We start from the raw sequence: 24307 nt of genomic DNA on the forward strand, positions 1-24307 counted from the left end.
TGATAAGATCCCATACAGAAGTAATGGAGCTGAGATTATTGGGTCCACATGTTTTTCTCTCATCCCACACTTCTCAGCCCCCACCACACACACCATGAACACATTGTAGAAAATTGGGAAAATAGAGGAAAAAAAATTTATTTAAACTGTAAAATTAATGTAAATACTTGCAGGGAAAAAATCTCACCTATAATTTTACCACACTAAAAGCAAAAAGTTATTTTTTTCTTCTTTGTTACTCTTAATACCTATTATTTTATATTGTAATTACAGTATGTATGCAACACTGTGTCCCTTTTTGTTAAAATGTTTTATATGCATTTATTTTTGTCATGATATACTGTTTATCACTATGAAATGTGCACATAATTATCCAAGAACAAATGTGCTACAATTTTGTGACCCTTCCTTTTCTTTTTTTCTTTGCACATTCTGCAAACTTTTTTTTTTTTTCTTAGCTGTTACTTTTCTTTTTTTTTTTTTTAGTATTTATTGATCATTCTTGGGTGTTTCTGGGAGAGGGGGGATTTGGCAGGGTCATAGGACAATAGTGGAGAGAAGGTCAGCAGATAAACATGTGAACAAAGGTCTCTGGTTTTCCTAGGCAGAGGACCCTGCGGCCTTCCCCAGTGTTTGTGTCCCTGGGTACTTGAGATTAGGGAGTGGTGATGACTCTTAACCAGCATGCTGCCTTCAAGCATCTGTTTAACAAAGCACATCTTGCACCGCCCTTAATCCATTTAACCCTGAGTTGACACAGCACATGTTTCAGAGAGCACGGGGTTGGGGGTAAGGTTATAGATTAACAGCATCCCAAGGCAGAAGAATTTTTCTTAGTACAGAACAAAATGGAGTCTCCTATGTCTACTTCTTTCTACACAGACACCGCAACAATCTGATTTCTCTTTCTTTTCCCCACATTTCCCCCCTTTCTATTCGACAAAACCGCCATCGTCATCATGGCCCGTTCTCAATGAGCTGTTGGGCACACCTCCCAGACGGGGTGGCGGCTGGGCAGAGGGGCTCCTCACTTCCCAGACAGGGCAGCCGGGCAGAGGCGCCCTGCACCTCCCTCCCGCGCGGGGCAGCTGGCGGGGTGGGGGCTGCCTCCCCACCTCCTGGATGGGGTGGCTGCCGGGCAGAGATGCTCCTCACCTCCCAGACGGGGTGGCGGTTGGGCAGAGACACTCCTCAGTTCCCAGACGAGGTCACGGCCGGGCAGAGGCGCTCCCCACATCTCAGACGATGGGCGGCCGGGCAGAGGCGCTCGTCACTTCCCAGACTGGGCGGCCGGGCAGAGGGGCTCCTCACATCCCAGATGATGGGCGGCCAGGCAGAGACGCTCCTCAGTTCCCAGACGGGGTCGCGGCCGGGCAGAGGCACTCTTCACATCTCAGACTGGGCGGCCGGGCAGAGGGGCTCCTCACATCCCAGATGATGGGCGGCCAGGCAGAGACGCTCCTCAGTTCCCAGACGGGGTGGCGGCCGGGCAGAGGCTGCAATCTCGGCACTTTGGGAGGCCAAGGCAGGCGGCTGGGAGGTGGAGGTTGTAGCCAGCTGAGATCACGCCACTGCACTCCAGCCTGGGCTACATTGAGCAGTGAGTGAGCGAGACTCCGTCTGCAATCCCAGCACCTCGGGAGGCCGAGGCGGGCAGATCACTCGCGGTCAGGAGCTGGAGACCAGCCCGGCCAACACGGCGAAACCCCTTCTCCACCAAAAAATACAAAAACCAGTCAGGCGTGGCGGCGCACGCCTGCAATCCCAGGCACTTGGCAGGCTGAGGCAGGAGAATCAGGCAGGCAGGTTGCAGTGAGCCGAGATGGCGGCAGTACAGTCCAGCCTCGGCTCGGCATCAGAGGGAGACCGTGGAGAGAGAGGGAGAGGGAGACCGTGGAGAGGGAGAGGGAGAGGGAGAGGGAGGCAACTGTTACTTTTCAATAAGACCTTCTCTTACCACCGCAAACTTTTCTTTCTCTTCTATTCCAACCACTCCTTCAGTCAAATGAAAAATATTTCACAGGAAATCCCCCAAGCATTTAGACAAGCATTTAGTGGCAGGCTTAAGGAAGGTATTATACTAGGGGTAAGAATCTTAATCTAGGATTCAGAAATTGGTAAATTAAGAAGGAAAATCCAAAGGGAACATTCCAGATTGGCAGGGAAGTATAAGGGACTAATAGTTTTTATTAGGAATAGTTCCATAATATGTAGAGGAACCCAAAGATATTAAAGGCAGTTCTTGAGATTCTCATATATGGGAGATACAGAAGAAATACACAGAGCAGGCATGCCCTGATTCAGAGCTCAAATGATTTGTCCATTAGACTCCTCCTCACACCTGTTCTTTCTCTGTCTATATATTGGCTCTTCTATATCTTTAAATGGGTTCCATTCATAGTGTTCTGAAGAATGCTACTGCCAGCACTGTTGACATTTTTGTATTACCATGACTTCCAAGGAAAGGAGCAGTATTTCCAGGCAGAAAAGTCCCAGGGAAGCATGATAAGGCTTGATTCATGTATCTATTTCCAAAATAATTATGGTGGTCAGGAAAATAGATTATTCATTCATTCTTCATTTATGCATTTGTTTATTTGTTTTGCATAGACCCATGTTATGTATTCACTCTCAGGAGCTGAGAGTATGCAATCCATTAGCAGATGAAAGGGAACGAGATAGAAGCATGCTAGTATCTACTAGCTAGCACAATAGCTCAAAACTGGAGTGACAAGAAGAGTTAGCATTTGAGGGCTTATGGTAAAGGCAAAATATTAGAAATGGATAAACCATTCTACCAATACTTATTGATTCGTTGAGATTTTCTAAATCCATTGTATGATTTGAAATAATATTCAAATGAACTAAATTTTATTCTGGACCAGAAGGAATTATTTGCTTTTGAAGGCAACAAGAGAAGGAAATGCAAGGTGTCACAAAATTGGATTCTAAAGGTGTCAGCTATGAGAGGCACTGATGGGAGAAGAGCTTGAACTGGAGACAGAAAAGCTTTATGGGGCAGATGAGCTTTTGAAGGATAAATAAGTAATTATCAAATAGTTATGATGAGCACAGTGTGTGAGAAAGATGGGAAGGAATGTTCAAGCTGGAATAGTGAGGAAAAGCAGGGAGTAAGTTTGGATAAGTGAGTAAAACTTAACACTGGGCATGAATTTTTTTTTCATTATGAGGTCTGTTCAAAAGACTTAACCTCAACACTTTTAAATTGTTTAGAAAAACTTTACGTTGAAAGTTAAAATGCATCAGAATAAGAAAACCTAAAGGCATTACATAGTTATCAAGAGTAAACTATAAATAACCAGAAAAATATGAAAAGATGCCTACCAATACTAATTAAAGAAGGAAAGAAAGAAAAACATATTTCAAAAGATTCATAAGTCTAGTTTTAGCAAGGATATGGTTAAACAAACATCCTTATGCACTTTTGTTCTGACTATAATTTCCTAAAAAAAAAATGTCCACATGACTGAAGAATTTTAATTTTAAGAATTTACATTAAGTAAACAATTAGTAGATGGGGTGAATAGGTTCAATACAATATTGAAATAAAAAATAAAAGCAGCTAATATATCTAAAATCAAGGTGTCAATTTCATAAATGATTTGAAAATAATTCTATAGGCTATGACACAAATTCAGAAAATAATGTGGAATGTGGTTCTATATGTGCTTTCTTAACAGAGGAATATAATTTATCAAATTTTAAACTAAAATTTGAAAATTTGAAAGAAATATATGCCAAACTATGAACAGTGGTCATCTTAGAGGCTTGAAGTGTGAGAGAGTGAAATCATTTATATCTTATGTTATAAATGGTGGTGCTGTTTAAATTTTTTTGTAGCAAGAATGAATTTATTTACAGTCAACAAAACATGCACACATACATTTAGCTAAAAGAAAAGAAATTATTGAAGAATAAGCGAGTCAGGCAGAAACTGACAACATGACTGACTAGAAAGAAGCAGTGAAAAGCAGTAGAAAATGGACTGGCTGTCAAAGTCAAACTGATATGGTGGCAATTATCTGATGAATTTGAGCAGTGGAAACATTGACTTGGACAGCTGAGATAAAATTCCACTTGAAAAATATGTCTGGCTGATCTGTTTGGAAAATATCAGCCTGCATATCAATTCGTTCTATAGAGGAAATATCATAGAAGTATTTGACTATGCAATATGGGTAGACTGAGTATTAAGAACACTGTAGATACCCAAATTATAATTTGCAAAACATTAATTAAGCCATTAGGATTCATATTACAAAGGCACTTTATGTATGTGTGTGTGTGTGTATTTACATATGTATGTGTATATGTATATATAGAAACACATATATATGTGAGTCACCATGGAGTTTTTTTAAATAACAGTTTTTCTAGTGTAATTAAGAAGTAACTAAATTTATAAAACTTTCACTTACCAAAAGCTTGCCACAACCACAGCAGCTGCATGAAGAAAAGCTTATCTGTAGTCCCCCCTTTGATGATGTTTAACAGGAATTTCCATTTGGCTGTGGCCTTGTGGATATGGTCAGAATGTACTGATAACCTTGGTTAGGTCCATCAGTGCAAATAAAATGAAATGGTTGACATTTATATGGGCAAATTGATCAATGTAGACAGGCACTGTGAATAAATCAACCTTTAAAAGTCATAAAATCCTATTTTGTGTAATTTTATATACTTCGCAAAAGCATTTTTATAGAGTCACAATCTTTTAGAATTAGAAGAGCCTCCAATACTCATATAACCCAGGTTTCCCATCTTATAACTTTAAGAAACAACCTCCAAAGACTTAGAAAACTTGCCTCAGGTACCCATTTCCATCAGCTGAAAATGGAGAACCAGAAACATGTCTGCTAAGTCCAACTGCAGTCTTTTCCCAATAAGCAATGTGTTATCTCATTTCTTTCTTAAGGTTACAACTTCAGTTTAAAATAGGTGAGGCAGAGAGTGTGTTTACTACCAGTTCCTACTAGTAACTTACTCTAGTCAAGGGTCTATTAAATCTTTCCCTGGCCAGACAGACGCGCATACACACTCACACATACATTATAAGATAAAAGTTTTCATCCTGAAAATCAAGACTTCCCTGTGATCTAAATGTCTTTTCTCCTTACTTGGGCTGTTATCTTTTTTAAAGACCTCATTCATTTCACATCTGCAAAAAATGGTCTGTCTCTATGTAGATGATCCTTGGACATTCATCTTCATCTCTGGTATCTCTCTTCAGGCTTCTGCTATGTATTTATAATTGTTTTATGTTTCTTCCCAGTTCTAGAGAAATTCTGAAGCCAACATACACAAGTAAATGTAGGTAAAAAAGAAACTTAGGTAAGAAAAGACAGTGTTCCAAGGCTTCTGATTGCCTGGACTCAGTTATGATTAAAACGAGCAAGATCTCTCCCTGCCTCTTCTTCACTTTGGATGTTGAGTCAATGCATACTATCTTTATCTTTAATTAAAATTGGGATTCTGCTACATATACAACTGACTGGGATGAAGTATTATCTAATAAATACACATACAAACTCACCTATAGATGGATACAGCTACCTATATCTATATTACTCTATCTAGCTATCAAGTTTTGTATCTGATTCCAACTAGATATAGATATAAATATAGAGATAGAGACAAAGATACAGTGTAACTACAGATAGTGAAATATTGTACAAAGGTGGCCACAGTGGCACCTCTCATTCCACACACTCTTCTGCAATGGAAACTGCCATTACTCCATCAAAAGGTGGAGCCTCTCTCTCGAACCCCTTGAATATGGGTTGGTCTTGTGATTGTTTTGACTAATAGAATATGTTGGAAATGATGTTGTGCCAGTTCTAAACAAATCTTTTAACTCTTTAGGCAACTTCTGCTATCCCTGTCTTGGAATCCAGTCACCATGTAAAAAATGCCACTGCCCTGAGACCACCCACCACGCTGTTAAGAAGCCCAAGCAAGTGAAGTCACCGTATACTAGAACAGTAAGAAGTCATATGAAGGGAGAGAAAGAGAGAGAGGGAGACGAAGGATGAGGAGGAGGAAGAAGAACAAGAGGAGAAAAAGGTTAAAAGCAGAGGGAACAGGAGAGAAAGGAAGGGGAGGGGAGGGCAGGGAAGGGGAGGGGAGGACAAGAAGCACTGAGGTGCCAACCTATGAGTTCAAAAGCCCTCGGACGGGCACGGTGGCTCATGCCTGTAATCCCAGCACTTTGGGAGGCCAAGGCGGGCAGATCACGAAGTCAGGAGATCAAGACCATCCCGGCTAACACAGTGAAACCCCATCTCTACCAAAAAAATACAAAAAAATTAGCTGGGCATGGTGGCTGGCACCTGTAGTCCCAGCTAGTTGGGAGGCTGAGGCAGGAGAATGGTGTGAACCCGGGAGGAGAAGCTTGCAGTGAGCGGAGTTGCACTCCAGCCTGGGCGACAGAGTGAGACACCATCTCAAAAAATAAAGAAAATGATAGTAAAAAAAAAAAAAAAGAAGAAGAAGAAGAAGAAGCCCTCATCTTGGAAGTGCATCCTCCACCCTAAGCTGTCCCCAGTGGGTATCACATGCATCAGGGAAAAGCTGCCTAACCAAGCCCTTCAAAATTTCTGACACACAAAATTGTGAGAAAAGCCAGTTGGCGGTTTTGCAGTACTAAAAGTTACAGGATAGCTTTTACATAGAAATAGATAATCAGGAAAAATAATGTGGAGAACATCACTTAGGCAAGAAACTTCAGAAAATGTTAAAAATATAGGTGGGAGGTCTTTTTCCTGGAGTAAGGAACATGGAAGAATATCATAGAAACAAAGCCTGTATGGGGCTGATTTAAGTGCCCTCATGGAAAACTAAGTAGTATGAACATTGCTGTGCCCATAACCTGGATCCCTAAATATGGTGAATGTGGCAGTGGTTAACATGATCTGAGCTATGAGAGTTAACAGTCCAGACTGGAGAGCCAGACTGCCTCTGTTCTAACCCCGTTCTGCCTCATACGAACTGTTAGCTTTAAGAAAATTGCTTTGCCTCTATGTTTCAGTATATCCATCTATAAAATTGGCATGATAATATTAGCTACAGCATAAGGTGTTATGAAGATTAAATGAATTAATATTTGCATAGTGCTGAGGACAGTGACCAGCATATAGATGCATTAAGTTTCAGTTAATTATTCAAAAATGATTGATTCAGACATTTCAGGTTACATAGATAGGACTCATTCACTTATTTTCTGGGGGAGGTGCTTGGGGTAGCTTTTATTTTTTATTGTGATAATATATATAACATAAAACTTACCATTGTAACCATTTTAAATTTATAGGCCAGTGGCATTAAGTATAATATATTTTTGTCATTGTGCAAACATACCACCGTTTATCTCTAGAATTTTTTTAATTTTCCCAAACTGACACTCTATACCCATTAAACAATAACCTCCCATTTCCTCCACCCCTACGAACCCCTATTCTACTTTCTGTCTTTGTGAATTTGACTATTCTAAGTACTACATTCAAATGCAAACAGACAGTATTCGCCCCTTTGTGCCTGGATTATTTCACTTAGCATAACATTTTCAAGGTTCATCATGATGTAGCATGTGTCAGAATTTCTTTCCTTTTTAAGGACACAGGAAGGGGAATATCACACTCTGGGGACTGTTGTGGGGTGGGGGGAGGGGGGAGGGATAGCATTGGGAGATATACCTAATGCTAGATGACGAGTTAGTGGGTGCAGCGCACCAGCATGGCACATGTATACATATGTAACTATCCTGCACAATGTGCACATGTACCCTAAAACTTAAAGTATAATAAAAAAAAAAAAAACAGGTTGGACAATCAATAAACTCCATCTCTCCCCCCCCAAAAAAAAAAAGAATGAATAATATTCCCTTGTATGTATATATCATATTTTGTTTATTCATTCATCTTCATCCATCTATGGACACTGGTTTGCTTTCATCTTTTGACTGTTGTAAATGATGCTGCTATGAGCATAAGTGTAGAAATATTTGTTTCAGGTGCCTGCCTGCAATGTTTTTGGGTATATACTCACAAGTAAAATTACTTCTTTCATGGTAATTCAAGTGGTAATTCTACCTTTATTATTTTTTTGAGGAAACACCACACTGTTTTCCACAGTGGCTGCACCATTTTGCGATCTCACCAGCAATGTGAGATTGTAACAAGGGTTATAATTTCTCCACATCCTCACCAACATTTGTTATTTAATGTTTTAAGTTAATAGTCATCATAATGGATGGCTATTCATTCATTTAACAATAATTGGAAATCTACTATGTAAGAGACAATGCATTAGGAGCTAGCCATACAAAAGGCAGACATAGCCAGCCTGGTTGGTGAGACAGAAAAGTAATTAAGTGTTAGAAAGCCACGTAATAAGTGCCATGAGGCAGTAACCCCTCAAAAGCCATAGAGGAATGACAGAAGGATACCTAACACTACCCAGAGGGTTTAGTTCAGGCTTCTTATAATACATGGTATGACCAAGTTGAGATTTTAAGAACAAGTAAACCTTAGGTGGAAAATCAACCAAGGGAGGGCATTGGCTATGTGATAGCCACAGTACACAGCCTACGAAAAGGCTCTGAGGAAACAGAGAGGGCATGGTGTCATCAACTCACTAAAAATACTCTTATAGCCAGAGAGAAGAGTGTGGAGGGAGTGGCGAGGGACAGGGCCTGAGAGGTAAACCGAGGTGGGTTCTGAAGAGCCATGTTTTAGATTGTCCCCTTCCTGCCTAAATACATCTAGAAGTCCAAACTACCAGTACCTCAAAATGAGACCTTATTTGGAAATAGGACTATTGCAGATGTGATTAGTGAAGATGAGATCATACTGGGGGAGAGTGGGCCTCTAATTCAACACACCTGGTGTTCTTATAAGAAGATGGCCCTGTGAAGACAGAGACATATAAGGAGAATTCCCTGAGATGGTAAGACCGGAATGACGCATCTACAAGCCAACCATTGCCGACTACTGCTGGCAAACTCCCGGGAGGTAGGAAGGGGCAAGGAAGTATTTCCCTAAAAGTTTCAGAGGGTCCATGGCCCTGTCACTACCTTAATTTCAAACTTACAGCCTCCAGAACTGTGTAAAAAATAAACGTCTGTTGTTTAAGTCACTAGGTTTGTGGCACTTTGTTGTGGAAGCTCTAGGAAACTAACACATGATGTTACAAAGAGTAGAAGTTATCCTAGAAAAAGATGATGGGCCAGTGAAGAAAGATTAGGAGCAAGACAGAGAAACTGGTGAGGCTAGTTGGAAAGCCAGAAAGGTGACTTATATAGTGAGTACAGGGACGGTGGACTCAGATAGACAAACGGAAGACCTGTGAGATGTTTAGTCCAACAAACACCAGGATTCAGCCAGAATAATAATAACAATAATAATAAAATGATGGTGATGATAGTTAAGAACAAATATTTACTAACTGCTTGCTCTTTGCCAAATACTGAGATGAACATTTAATTCTGAATTATTTATTTTGTAAAACACACCTATAATGTAGCACTATTTTTTACATCTGCCGTTATAAGGAAAGCAAGTTTATTTTTTCCTTTTTATTTCTTTTATTTTTTGAGACAGGATCTTGTCCTGTCACCCAGGCTGGAGAGCAGTTGCTCAGTCATGGCTCACTGCAGACTTGAACCCCTGAGCTCAAGTGATCCTCCTGCCTCAGCCTCCCAAGTACCTAGGATTACAGGCTCACACCACCATCTCCACTAATGAAAAGCAAGTTTTGAAGAAGGCTTGTCCAAAAACAAATGGAGATGGATTCTGACTGAATCAGATTTTCTCCAGAGCCTGTATTCAGAGCCACTATTTTAATCAGAATGAATAATATAGGGGTGAGAAAAAAGAATTAAGAAGATATTTATATGGATAAATTAAGAATTGCTAAAGCTTAGAAGATTAGGTGAAGGAGAAATGGATGGTGTCATTCAAACAAAGAAGAGTGTTGAAGTTTGGAGCAGGTGCAGACCCATGAAGAAGGAAACTGAGTCTTTCTCTTTCAGGGACAACAAATTGCATCATGTCCCCACCCCTGAATGAGCCTGGTCATTTCCTCTGAGTGTTGTCCCCATCCTGCTTCAGCCACTCCATGAATGACGTGCAGCTGCACTCCTTTCCCTGTGTTCCAGGAAAGCATCTGGAAATAAACAGCACTTAGCCCTGCTGCTGAGACAAAGGCATTGTTTCTTTAATAACACGTCTCTTTGGAAACCATCTCCAGACCTACTTCATAAGCCCGGCTGTGCTGACCCCGACGTGATGTAGCTTGCTCAGTTCTTCTGGGAAAAGGAGCATGTGTGAGATATAGTGGGCCCTAAAGAGAAAGCAAGTTGAGATTTGGAGGGGACTTTGGTCCCCTTAGAATGCAACAGGCAGGTACTTATTTAAGAATGCAGATGGTGAAACCCACAGTTTATTTAACTGTGTGTGTGTGTGTGTTTGCAAGCATGCTGTTACCTGGAAACCCAGGAGAAGTGAAACATCACCCCAATCAGTGTAATAATGACAGCATACTCTGAAATGACACCTGCTGATATTTATATCATACAGGTGACAGTGTTGGGAAGGTAGGAGGTACCGTTTATTGAGTACATGCTAGGCACATTGTTTATTCCATTTCCTGTATGCTTCAGTTAACTGCTGCAAAAAAAAATATATATATATATATATGAAAACATCAACCATGAAACCTCAGAGGCAAATAAAAAAACACTTGGATTTATTCATGAGGTTAGAGTCATCTGGTCAGTTCTACTGTTCTCAGCTGATCTTAGTGGGGCTTACTCAAGAGTGGTCAACAGTATTTGGGCCAGGCAGCTCTGCAGATCAGAGGAGGGTGCTTACATGTCTGGAGGCTTGACTGGGATGACCAGGCTGATTCAGCCTGATTCAGCGCTGTTCCAGGCGCTGATTGCCGCCTTCTTCAGCAGTCTGTCTTAGGCATGTTCTCATGGGGAAGGCTGAGAAGTAAAAGAGGAAGCATTAACACATGAGGACATTTTGGAGTCTCTCCTTGTATGACATTTTCTATGTCTCCATTGACCAACGAAAGTTAAAGGGCCAAGGTAGAAGTCAGCATGGGAGGTGTGATGGTTAATACTGAGTGTCAACTTCATTGGATTGAAGGATGCAAAGTATTGTTCCTGGGTGTGTCTGTGAGGGTGTTGCCAAAAGAGATTAACATTTGAGTCAGTGGACTGGGAGAGGCAGACCCACCCTCATTCTGGGTGGGCACCATCTAATCAGCTGCCAGCACAGCCAGAATAAAAAGCAGGCAGAAGAATGTGGAGAGATTAGACTGGCTTAGCCTCCCAGCTTCCATCTTTCTCCCATGCTGGATGCTTCCTTGCTGGATGCATCCTCCCATGCTGCCCTTGAACATTGGACTCCAAGTGCTTCAGCTTTGGCACTCGGACTGGCTTCCTTGCTCCTCAGCTTACTGATGGCCTATTGTGAGACCCTGTGATCGTGTGAGTTAATACTCCTTAATAAGCTTGCGTTTATATATACATCTATCCTATTAGTTCTGTCCTTCTAGAGAACCCTGATTAATACAAGAGGGAACAAAAGGTTACAGAGTGGGTCCAGACACCAGGGGCTGTGGATACAAAGATGTCTTTAGTGGGATCATTGATGCAATCAAGCTACTGCTGTATAGTTTTCCAATCAATCCTTATAGAAATTATGACCATTTTAGAAATAAGAAGCTCAGAAGCCATTTAATGTCGTTATTTAACACCACACAGCTAGGATGTTGGAGAGCTGGCACTTGAGGTCATGATAATGCTTGTCTGTCTCTCTGTTTGAATATTTGTTTGTCTGGTTCCATTAAATGATAGGAAACTAGGATCTGACAGAATGAGGGTAGAGACACTTGAAAGCAGGGAATACCAAGCCAGTGTGATGACCTGTAACTCAAGTGTTAGTTATGTCGGATTTGGTTAAATGTCATCTCCATACCCTAAGGTACTTCCAGAGCACCCTATACTTCTTCGTAATACTCTTCATATCTGTACATGTTTGTTTCATTGTCTGTTTTCCCTCTAGAGTGAGGATTAGCCAACTTTTTCTAGATATGGCTGGATAATACATATCATAGGCTTTGTGGGCCATGCAGTGTGTGTTGTTATTACTCCACTCTACCCCTTTACCACAGAAGCAGCATTGAAAATAAACGAATGAATTTTTTTTTATAACACATGCCTGTATTATAGAAAACTATAAAAACAGGTGGTGGACTGAATTTGATTCATGGGCCATCAATTGCTGACCCTTGTTCTAAGGTATAAACTCCACATGTTGTTTTCTCCTGGATTCCTGGCATCAGCATAACAATGGCACATAGTGGGTATAAAATAGATATTTGTTCCACAAATCAAGAAGTGTAGTCTTACAGGCTAGGCCATTCTTGGACAACGGATGTGGAATGTCTATGATTTGCCGATGTCAGCACTTAAACTTAGGACTGTTATCACAACCTTACCATTCATGGAATCAAGGCTGCAGCGTCATTACCCAGACAAGTTTTGTTTAGAAACTGTAGTAGACCTAAACCTCACCTTAGGGGCCATAAAAAAAGTAAAGATAAGGACATCTAGAGAGAGCCTGAGTTGGGAAATCTAGCATAGATTTCAGCTTGTCTGGATGTCTAAGTAGTCAACTTTATTGTATTTCCATAACTGTCATAAAACATACTATAAGCTCAGTGACTTAAATTAACACAAACATGTTATTCTACAGTTTATAGGTCAGAAGTCTGATATGATTTTCACTGGGTTAAAATCAAGATGTCAGGAGGGCTGTATTCCTATCTGGATCTAGCAGAACATCTGTCTCCTTGCTTTTTCCAGCTTCTAGAGACCACCTAATTTCTTAGTTTATGGCTCCCTTCTTCTATCTTCAAAGCCAATGATACTGCATCTTTCTGACCATTCTTCCATAGTCACGACTCTTTCTCATCACAGTCAGCAAATATTCTCTACTTTTAAGAACCCATGTAATTAGATTCGACCTACCCAGATAAGAATCTGACATTCAATCAAAGGACATGATTTAAACGTTTTCTACAAATATGTAGTTACTAAAAAAATCTTACTTTCTGAAGATGCAGTGGTATTGGAATTATCATTATTGATTGTTTGCTTTTTGTTAAATATTATCCTTCCCTTGCAGAATCTAGGGTTATAAATCCCTTCATTCTCTCTCAAGAGAGCTCCCTGACCCTTCCCTTTCCTAACAAAATAAACCAGATGTAGCACAACAGTACTGAAAATGTTGACTAGAAGAAGGAAGAGTAACTGGAATCCACCGCTTTCAAAATACAGACCTCAGTGAGTTGAATGCAGTGGTGCTGGCAGGCTGAGCCTAGATAATTCCTGAGTCTCGAGATTTCTTAGCTGCAGACTGTGAGCTGCAAATAAGCCCAGTGCTTATACTGATGATTCCCTAGAGGTGGAAGAGGCTGCATAGACATGAACTAGGATAGACAGAAATCAGAACTTATTTGATTGTATAAAATTTCCTGGAATTAACAAGAAATATTGAATGAAGACATTCAATATTTGTCTTGATGTTCTTGATGCATTACCTACGGTTTTGAATTTAATGTAGAAAGCCATGGTATTATAGGAATAAGAGAGGAGATACCATTTGGAATTTAATTCCTAAGAAAGCTGGAATATTTTTTAAATCAAGAAAAACTGGGTTACTGTGCTTAAGTCTCAGTTTCTGCCTTTATTATGACTGGTTTTTTATTATCTCTACTGGCCTCCGAGGGTCTAGTTCCTTCAATTATCAAGTAAGAATGATACCAATACTTACCTCATAGATTTGCTATAAAAATTAAATTATGTCTGTTAAGTATTTAGCATCAAATCGTTTTTCATTAAATATTGGTAATTCCAATTACATATTAATTAAAAGGACACAGGGTACCAGGTTAGCATAAGATTGCATCAAATTCAGACATTCAGGTTTCCCAGGGGTAGCTTGAAGGTATTTGCATTATGAAAGTAAGCCACAGAAGAAAAAAGCTGAGAAAGTGGAGTGAGCACATTGATAAACAGTTCTACATGGAAGCAATTTCAGCTTGAGAACCCTTAGGCTGTCTTCTCTCTCTTTGGTTGACTATCAAATACCAGAGATATGGCTTCTTACAGCAACAGACAGAGACAAATTATGCTCTGGATGAGGTAGGGTTTTCTTTAACTACAGTTGAAGTCAAGGTGGGTCAACTTACTGTCAGAATAAAGCCCAAGGAAGCTTGATATATTTAAAGTAAAAGACAAATTGCTGCATGTGTGTGCACACGTGTGTGTGCATGCATGTGTGCAAAAATACATGCATGCATGTGTGTATACAGTCCAAGTAAATCAGATTTATTCGTCGAAGATAAATCCTGCCCTATCTTTCCTTTCTAGTATTTATTAAGTCAAACAGGCACTTTTCCAACTCACTTCATTCTCCATTGCCCATTTATCCCACTTATTGAATCTTTAGGGGATCTCCAGAGAGCACCCACCAATTGTGTCGATCATGCCTAGGGCTGCACAACTGTCTGTTAAGAACGTGATACCATAAACTCCATTCAGATCCATTACAAAGTACTTCTTCTAAATGAGTTCTGGTGGTAACTGGTTTGAACAAGCAGCTTAGAGAGGTATTTAGCCAATTTTTGAGATTTAAACTTGAAACAATAAAATAAAGAAAGCATAAAAAAACTTCCTGAATTAAAATAGTATACTTTTGACACACACTCTAAAAATTTATCAAATCAATTAACACATTTTTATTTGTAATAGTTCTTAGAATTTTATAGTGTTTTTCTCACAAACATAAACCTAACTGAAGAGAAAAATAATCCCAACTCTAGGTAAGACAGATGCAATTATACACATTTAACAAATGAAAAAAATTGTAACCATACCTATCTAAATATTCAGAGGCTACTTTGTACTGACTTTATTTTTTTCTAAACTCACCTCCTCTATATATTACTCCCATGAGACCAAGACAACCTAAGAATTGAATTCAGGACACTGGAGCTGTAATTACAACCCTTGTAGTTATTTCATAAGTTAGTTTCACTGTAAGAAGGGGTTATCAATGGCTTTCAATTTAGGTGGTAAATCTCTCCCAAATGCATTTGGAAATGCATAAGGGTGCCTTCTCCATAGTTATGCTACTAGTATTCAATAGGAAATTAATATTGGGGAACCAAAAATTCTAAATTATCTGCAATGAATGACTTGTACAGTACAAGCTAGAATCACCCTGCTAGATTTGCCAAAGTCTCACTCAGTGAGAATCTTTGAGGTAGGTCATGCGTATGGTGATTTGGAGTGCTGATATGCAACTCTGTGACTTGAGCACTCGCTTTTAACAACAGGGAAAAGGATTACTTCATAAACTGCACCGATAAGATACAAGAAAAAGGTCAGGGTGTGAAGTCCAAAGAAAATGCATACTCAGAATAGACTCTTGAGAAAGGTGTTAATTGTAAGGTTCACAGAGGTCAATCCCACATGTTAACACTGGTAGATGTTAATTAGCACGTTCAAATTTCATGAGAATTTTACTGCCAATGCTACTCTGAGTTTTGTTAGTTTGGTGGAGTGTATGTGTCCAGAAAGTAACAGTTAGTAGAATAGCTGGGAGGGGAGGGCTTGTTGAAATCCTACAATGCACCTACTGAAACATTTCATGGGAGCCCTCTGTAACTATGGCATCGTGGAAGAACCAAGCACTACAGTCTCCATAGTAAGAGGCAGTGAATTGAAAAGAGTGATTTAGGGCCTGTTCACACAAATGAGAGAAGACAGCCTGCCCTATGTGCGACAGCCTCTCTACAAAGTTTAGGCAAGGCAAACATGTTTCTTTTCTCTCTGTCATCCTCTCTCTGCAGCCAGCAGATGAGTATTTCATAGTGGAATAATTCAAAGTGAAAGAACCCATGGGTAATGCACCAACAGTCATCGAACATTCTTTAAACCACTTGATCTCACTGGAGCATCCACATGCCATATCTGCCCTTTTGTAGACAAATTTCAGGCATTCAATTGCATTTAAATCTTTCTCTCCATCCTATCTTTCTCTGTCCCTAGATCCTGATAGGATTATCTAGCAATGGGCAAGCCACTAGCATAAGTTTTAAAAAAGTCTCTTTCACATTCTGCTTCAGTGCTGAAGTCAGAATCTGACCAGTCTAACACTTAGAATTTCATATCCCTTTATTCATCAAGGCCTAAGAAGTTGTACATATAGTTAAAGATGTTGCAGCCAAATGCCTTCTCCACAAAAGTAAACTTTTAAAATAAATGATATTGACATGTATTATAACACTTAAATATGTATTGCGAAAACATATGGCATACAAGACATTGTGCATATTAGGTCTTCAACAAATGCCTTGGCAATAAATAAAATTTATTTTAATTTATGCTTTATTTGACCAGTAAGTAATGAGCTAAGAAACAAATATCATAGGTTAAGTAATACAGGAAAATTTGAACATCCAAAACTCATGAAGAAACATCTTTCTAAATGATGGGAATCAAGCATTATATCTGTTTGTATTACTTAAAACATTTCCAATTGTGGAGGGAAAACAATGAATAAAATTGTCATACTTTAATGCTATGACATGTACTCTACTTTTAATCTATATGCATTCAGTTTTCTATTACACATTCCAGACTGGCTCATGTGGTTGGTAAAAATCAAATTCTATTTGGATTCTTGGACAAGCCATTAATGCCTTGCCATACCCACAGAAAATCACATTCAGCACCATGGACAACACAGAATTGCTCTTCTCTGAACCACAGCTGTTTGCTGAATGATTTTTTTTCTCCTACTAAAACATCCAGACACACGTCTGTCTCTTAATTGCAGGAGGGGTTGTTACAAGACATCTTGAATTTTAACAACCGATTTTAAAATGAAGAAAATGCACTAAAAAGAGGACTAGGGAAAATCTTAATTACTTTTGCAGAATTCAAAAATTGACACTCCAGAAAGTATAAAAAGACCTTCTGAGGCAGACATTGATATTATACAGATGAAAAAAATGAGGGGTGGGGGCAGGTAATTATCAATGACTAACAAATAGAAGATATTAGAGGAGGTACTCAGACAATTATGAAAGAATGGGAAAATGAGACTGACAGTGTTGTCATTGTAAATGCATCAAGGCACATTGGAGGAAGTAAAATTTACATATGGGGTAGCAAAAATAGTTTTGAGAATTTGGTCTCATAAGGGAAGAAGGAGCCCCCATTGTCTTCTAATACAAAAATCATAAACAGTAGCAAAATTGTGGTCAGTTCTTCAGTTTTTATTAAAGAGACAGGAGGTAAAGGACAACTAAATAGTAGAGTTTCTTCTTGAATAATGCCTTAGACATAGTAATTACAAAATATTTCAGATTAGTATGTGACAAACATACAATCTTGATTTAAAAATGTATGATGTTCACTTTCTCTATCCATTCCCTGAGGATAAGGTAGTCACTTGTTTTTAGATTTCTGTTGATTTCTTTATAAACACATACATTTGTCAAATATTTATTAAATGCCTCCTATATTTTAGGAAATTTGATAGGTAATAAGTCCACAAGAGTGTCCAAGGCATAGTGCATATCCTATAGAAACTCAGCTGTTGGGAAAATGCAGACAATCGTGTTGGTCAAGAGCAACACATTCTCATGGCAGAAGGTAAATAAATACTGGTTTTCGTCTGATTTTTGTTTGCATGCATTATGTACAAAATATATACTGTGCCTAGTTTCATTGAATTCTATAACCTCCTTCTGTACACCTGAGTAGCTTTTTAATGTCTGTAAAGTTAAAAGTCCCTCTCCCTGTTACAACAGAATTGATTTCTCTTTCCTGCTTTCTGCTAAGAATAATATGGCACCCTGCTTTCTGCTAAGAATAATATGTTTGTTATTGTTTATTTTATATTTAATATGTTTAGATATGCTTTTTTATCGTATAAATATACGATGAGGAATTGTTAAGAGAAAAGATGATCAACTGAGGAAGAAGCTTTAATTTTTATTAAAATATAAAATACTGCAAAATATTTTTAAAGTTTATTAATTAAGCAATTCCTTCCAGATAATTTGTGCTTTTTATGAAGTCTAAAAACCTTAAATTCAAAATAATTGCTGTGATTTTATAAATAGTTGCTATTATAGTGGTACTGTATGAGGACGTTCTTGCATTGCTATTAAAGAAATACCTGAGGCCGGGTGCGGTGGCTCACGCCTGTGATCCCAGCACTTTGGGAGGCCGAGACGGGCGGATCACAAGGTCAGGAGATCAAGACCATCCTGGCTAACACAGTGAAACCCCGTCTGTACTAAAAAATACAAAAAAATTAGCCAGGCGTGCGGGCGCCTGTAGTCCCAGCTACTTGGAAGGCTGAGGCAGGAGAATGGCGTGAACCCGGGAGATGGAGCTTTTGGCGAGCCGAGATCGCGCCACTGCACTCTAGACTGGGCGACAGAGCGAAACTTCGTCTCAAAAAAACAAACAAACAAACAAAAACACCTGAGACGGGGTAATTTATAAAGAAAAGAGGTTTAATTGGCTGTTAAACCTACAGAAAACCTACAGAACCTACAGGAAGGAGGTTCTGTAGGCTTTATGGAAAGCATGATGCTGGCATCTGCTTGGCTTCCGGTGAAGCCCGGGGAGCTTTCAATCATGGCAGAAGGTGAGGGCAACAGGCACATCACTTGTTGAAAGCAGCAGCAAGAGACAGTGAGGGCTAGAGATGTCATACACTTTTAAACAACCAGACTTCCTGTGAACTCAGAGCAAGAGCTTGCTTATCACCAAGAGGATGGCCCAAGCCATTCATGAGGGATCCACCCGCATGATCCAAACACCTCTCACTATGCCCCACTTCCAGCATTGGAGATTGTATTTCAAAATGAGATTTGGGTGAGGACAAATATCCAAACTATATCAGGTTGTAACAGGTAATAAAAAATACCCTGTGACCACTATGTGCAATGTATTATATTATGTGCTTTACTTGCTCTATCTTATTTAATTTTTATTTAATCATCACACTTTGTGAGGCACATATTTTTCTATTTTTATGTCATAAATATGAGCACTGGGTCTTATAGAAGTTATATAATTTACCCAAAGTCAAACAGTTGGTAAATGTCTCAGTCCATCAGGGCAACGAGAAAAATATACTTTAGGCTAGATAATTCATAAACAATAGAAATTTTTCTCATTGGTCTATTGGCTGTAGAGTTCAAGGTCAAGGTTTTGGTAGATTTGGTGTCTGGAAAGAACTTGCTTTCTGCTTCAACATGGAACTGTCTTGCTGAGTCCTCTGGAGGAGAAGAGATAAACACTGTGTCCTCAAATGGCAGAGGGGCAAAAAGAAACAAACTCACTTCCTCAAGCCCTTTCAAAGGGGGCTAGTCCCATCCATGAGGGCTTTGCCATCATGGCTTCATCATCTCTCAAAGGCTCACTTCTGAATACCAACACCTTTGGGTTTAAGTTCTAACACAGGAATTTTAAAAAGACGCATCCATTCAAACCATAGTGGTATGGATTTTTTAAAAATTATTATTAAAGACTTTATTTATTCGATCAATTTTAGATTCCCAGCAAAATTGAGGTGAAGGTGTACAGATTTCCCACATATCCCTTGACCCCACACGTGTATGGCCTCCCTCATTATCAACACTTGCTGCCAGAGTGGTACACTGATGACAATTAAACTGTCATTGACACCATGAACATTCAAAGTTCATAGTGTATATTAGGGTTTAATATTAGTGTTGTACATTACATGGGTTTGAACAAATGTATAATGACATGTATTTACAATTCTAATATCATATAGATCATTTATGTTATCTGCCCTAAAAATCACCTGTGCTCTGCCTATTTTTCCTTTCCACTGTCCAACCACCACAACCACTTATCTTTTTGCTGTTTCCATGGTTTTACATTCTCCAGAATGTCATATTGTTGGAATCATATAGTATGCAGCCTTTTCATCTTGGTTTCTTTCACTTAGTAATATGCATTTAAGATTTGTACTAGGATTCTCTAAAGAGACAGGACTAATAGGATAGATGTATACACAAAGGAGAGTTTATTAAGGAGTATTGACTCATATGATCACAAGCTCAAGTCCCACAATAGGCCATCTGCAAACTGAGGAGCAAGAAAGCTAGTCTGAGTCCCAAAACCTCAAAAGTAGGAAAGCCAACAGTGCAGCCTTCAGTGAGTGGCTGAAGGCTCGAGAGTCCCTGGCAAACCACTGGTGTAGGTCCAAGTGTCCAAAAGCTGAACAAGTTGGAGTCCGATGTTCGAGGACAGGAAGCATCCAGCATGGGAGAAAGATGGAGGCCAGAAGACTTAGCCAGTATAGTCCTTCCACATTTCTCTGCCTGCTTTTATCCTAGCTGCACTGGCAGCTAATTAGATGGTTCCCACCCAGATTGAGGATGGGTCTGGCTCTCCTAGTTCACTGACTCAAATGTTAATCTCCTTTGGCAACACCCTCACAGGCACACCCAGGAACAATGTGTGTCAAGTTGACACACAATACTAACCATCACAAGGGTCTTCCATGTCTTTTCATAGCTTGATAGCTCATTTATTTTTTAGCATTGAATAATATTCCATTATCTAAGTGTACCACAGATATAACCCCCAAAATGAAATACTTACGTGTAAATCTAATAAATATGTATGTGATCTATATGAGGAAAACTACAAAAATTGGAGAAAAGAAATCAGAGAACTAAATAAATGGAGAAATATTTTATGTTCGTGGATAGGACAATTCAATATGGTCAAGATGTCAGTTCTTCCAAATTTGATCTATAGATTCAATGCAATTCCACTTAAAATTCCAGAAAGTTATTTTGTAGATATTGACCAACTGATTCTCAAGCTTAGATGGAGAGGGAAAACACACAGAATAGCTGATCCAATATTGAGTGAGAACAAACTTGGAGGACTGATACTACCTAACTTCAAGTCTTACCATGAAGTGACTTTAGTCAAGGCCGTGTAGTATTTATGAAATAGATAAATAGACCAGTGGAACAGAAAAGAGAGCTCTTAGTCAACTGGTTCTTGAACAGAGGAGCAAAGGCAATACAATGGAACAGAACAAAAATAATGTTCTCAACAAATGGTGCTGGAACAACTGGACATCCACATGCCAAAAGAAAAAAAAAAAGGAGACAAACTCTCCCCCTCAAGCCCTTTTATGAGATCACTAATCCCATCCATGAGGGCTTTGCTGTCATGGCTTAATCATCTCTCAAAGACTCACTTCTGAATACCTATACCTTTGGGTTTAAGGTTAAGACCTAACCATTTTCACAAAAATTGACTCAAAATGGATCATATACCTAAGTGTAAAGTCAAAACTTGAAAACTACTAGAAAATATCATAGAAGAAAATTTAGATGTCCTTGGATATGAGGGTAGCTTTTGAAATACAACACCCAAAGCACAATTCATGAAAGAAATAATAGACAATCTGAATTTTATTAAAATTAAGAACTTTTGCTCTGCAAAAGATGTAAAGAAAATGAGAAGACAAGCCACAGACTAGAAGAAAATATTTGCAAAAGACACATCTGATAAAAGATTCTTATCCAAAATATACAAAGAACTCTTAAAACTCAAAAGTAAAATAAAAAAAAATTAAAAATGGGCTGAAGACCTTAACAGATACCTCACCAAAGAGGATATAGAGATAGCAAATAAACATATGAAAAGATATTCCACATCATATGCAAATTAAAACAACAATGAGTTACCACAACACATCTATTAGAATGACCAATAGCCAGAACACAGATAATACCAAATGCTGTTGGGGGTGTGGAGTAACAGGAACTGTCATTCATTCCTACTGGAAATGCAAAATGGTACAGACACTTTGAAAGAGAGTTTGAGAGTATCTTACAAAACTAAACATACTCTCACCATATGATTCAGCAATTGTGTTTTTATATATTTACCCAAAGGAGATGAAAACATCCCCACAAAAATCTGCACATGAATGCATAAACTTTATTCAGAATTGAAGTGGGGAGCAATCAAGATGTCCTTCAGTAGAGGAACGAATAAATAAATTGTGGCATTTGTGTGTTTTAACAAATACTCTTGTAAATTATATTTACTATTTGTCAAGAATTGTTTTAAATAATTTATAAGTATAAAATTTCTTATTTTGTTAGTATTGTTGTTGTAGTCATTTTTTTTTTTTTTAAGACGGAGTGTCGCTCTGTCACCAGGCTGCAGTGCAGTGGAGCGATCTCAGCTCGCCGCAACCTCTGACTTCCTGGTTCTTGCCATTTTCCTGCCTCACCCTCCCAAGTAGCTGGGATTACAGGCATGCGCCACCATGCCTAGCTAATTTTCTGTATTTTTAGTAGAGATGGGGTTTCACCATGTTGGCCAGGATGGTCTTGATCTCCTGACCTCATGATCCGCAAACCTTGGCCTCCCTATAGGCATCTTATAGATGTGTTACAGTCATCTTATTGAAGTATAGGAGTTATGCTTCTATACATCTATACAGCTATACTTCTACACATCTTATAGAAGTATAAGTCTTACACTTCAATAAGATGACTATTGTTGTTATAGTCATCTTATAGAAGCAACATAAGGTTTAGTTAACTTCCCTAAGACACCATATTTGTGAAAAGATGAAACTGAAACTCAAATCCAGGCAGCCTCTCTTCAAAGCTCATTCATAGTCTTAACCAACATCCTAAGCCTTCTGGAAAGGTTGTTTTAAATAATCTCTTAAACTATATCTGTTAACTAATTATTTATTGTTTATATCCATCCTATATATCTATTTAATTTTGAGGACTTTGAACCGTTACTTTACCATTATGTATAATACATTTTCTGTCACATCAAATTCTCATTTTTTTTTTAGAAATTTGCAAATTCACTTCATTGCTTTCAAAAGGATTTGGATTCTCAGGCTGAATTGTCCTGAAATCAAAAGTGCAGTTGACACAGTTTTGCCTCTCATCCTGAGCATCCTTGTCCACCATTAAAATGTAAGTCTTTTCACCCATCTCTACTCTTCCAACACAGACACACATATAGTTACACATCCTACCTTAACCTTTCATTTAAAATCTATGCTTCCTAGTTGCTGAAAATTTCCTTGACCTTTATTTCTGTGCCAGTTATAACCTAATCACCATTATAAATGCCTCCTTTATATCAGGAACCTTGTCACCAAATATTCCTTCTCCTCTTGTCTTTATAAAGCTAAGTCTCCTCTGACAACTCTTTCTTGAAGCTTGCTTATTCTTTCCCACCTCATGGTCTCTGAGGTTATGTCATAATTCTCTAGTTTGTCTTTGCTTCTATTACGAATATTTTTCATGCACTCATGTAAAAAAAAAGCTCCTCTTTGTGTTTCATAATCTCCAACTGTACATTCTGTTGAATTATGGACCACTTTTACTATCTTAGGTGAGAAATTGTCCCATTTCTTTTATCTTTTTTTTTTTAACATAGGGTCTCGGCTCTGTCACCCAGGCTGGAGTGCAGTGCTGTGATAATGGCTCACTGCAGCCTCAACCTCCAGGGCTCAGGCACTTCTTCCACATTAGCTCCCTGACTAGCTGGGAGTACAGGTGCACAGCACCATACCTGGCTATTTTTTATTTTTTATAGAGATGGGTTCTCATTATGTTACCCATCTGGAGTTATGTTACACAACTCCAAGGCTCAAGGGATCCTCTCACCTCAGCCTCCCAAAATGTTGGGATTACAGGTGTGAGCCACCATGCCTGGCCCAGAAATAATGGTTTTTAAACAATATTTGAGTTTCTAGTTATAAATTCAAAAGTCTCACAATATTTCCGTGGACCTTTGAATAGAACACTTGAGCACTAAGCACCCCTTGTCACTCATTAATGTCATATATTGAAAACTGTTTCATTGCACACACTTTTTTAGGACCTGAATTCCTGTTTTCCTTTGAACTTGCCTCCCACCTTCCACACAAGTACACTAATACAACCAATACAATTTCAGTACAGCCACACTACATTAAGCATTTCTTGATCTGCTTCACATAGCCTTCAAAAACACTTCCTTAAGCAACCCACATTAGACCATCACAATATCCAACAATACCAACATCAAATACTTATTGATCTCCAATTATATATGGGAGATATGTCAATAATAACATTTATTGATGCAAAATAAGACAAGCAGCTT

At 38.8% G+C, this 24307-nt stretch overlaps 2 long non-coding RNA genes across 5 annotated transcripts in view; one reads left to right on the forward strand and one right to left on the reverse strand.

The window, feature by feature from the left end:
* The window catches only part of LOC134756841 (uncharacterized), a 78907-nt gene extending 71047 nt beyond the window's left edge, over positions 1–7860 (forward strand). The window contains exon 3 of one of the 2 annotated variants that reach the window (XR_010130139.1): positions 5884–7860. This is a non-coding gene — a long non-coding RNA (uncharacterized lncRNA). The remainder of the gene's footprint in view (positions 1–5883) is intronic. The other variant, XR_010130138.1, reaches the window with a different exon arrangement.
* A 2911-nt stretch (positions 7861–10771) lies between these two features.
* LOC109028274 (uncharacterized) overlaps positions 10772–24307 on the reverse strand; it is a 44656-nt gene continuing 31120 nt past the window's right edge. For all 3 annotated transcript variants that reach the window (XR_010130137.1, XR_008668257.2, XR_010130136.1), the window contains exon 5: positions 10772–11005. This is a non-coding gene — a long non-coding RNA (uncharacterized lncRNA). The remainder of the gene's footprint in view (positions 11006–24307) is intronic.

This window comes from Gorilla gorilla, chromosome 13, assembly GCF_029281585.2.
Source record: "Gorilla gorilla gorilla isolate KB3781 chromosome 13, NHGRI_mGorGor1-v2.1_pri, whole genome shotgun sequence".
NCBI lineage: Eukaryota > Metazoa > Chordata > Mammalia > Primates > Hominidae > Gorilla > Gorilla gorilla.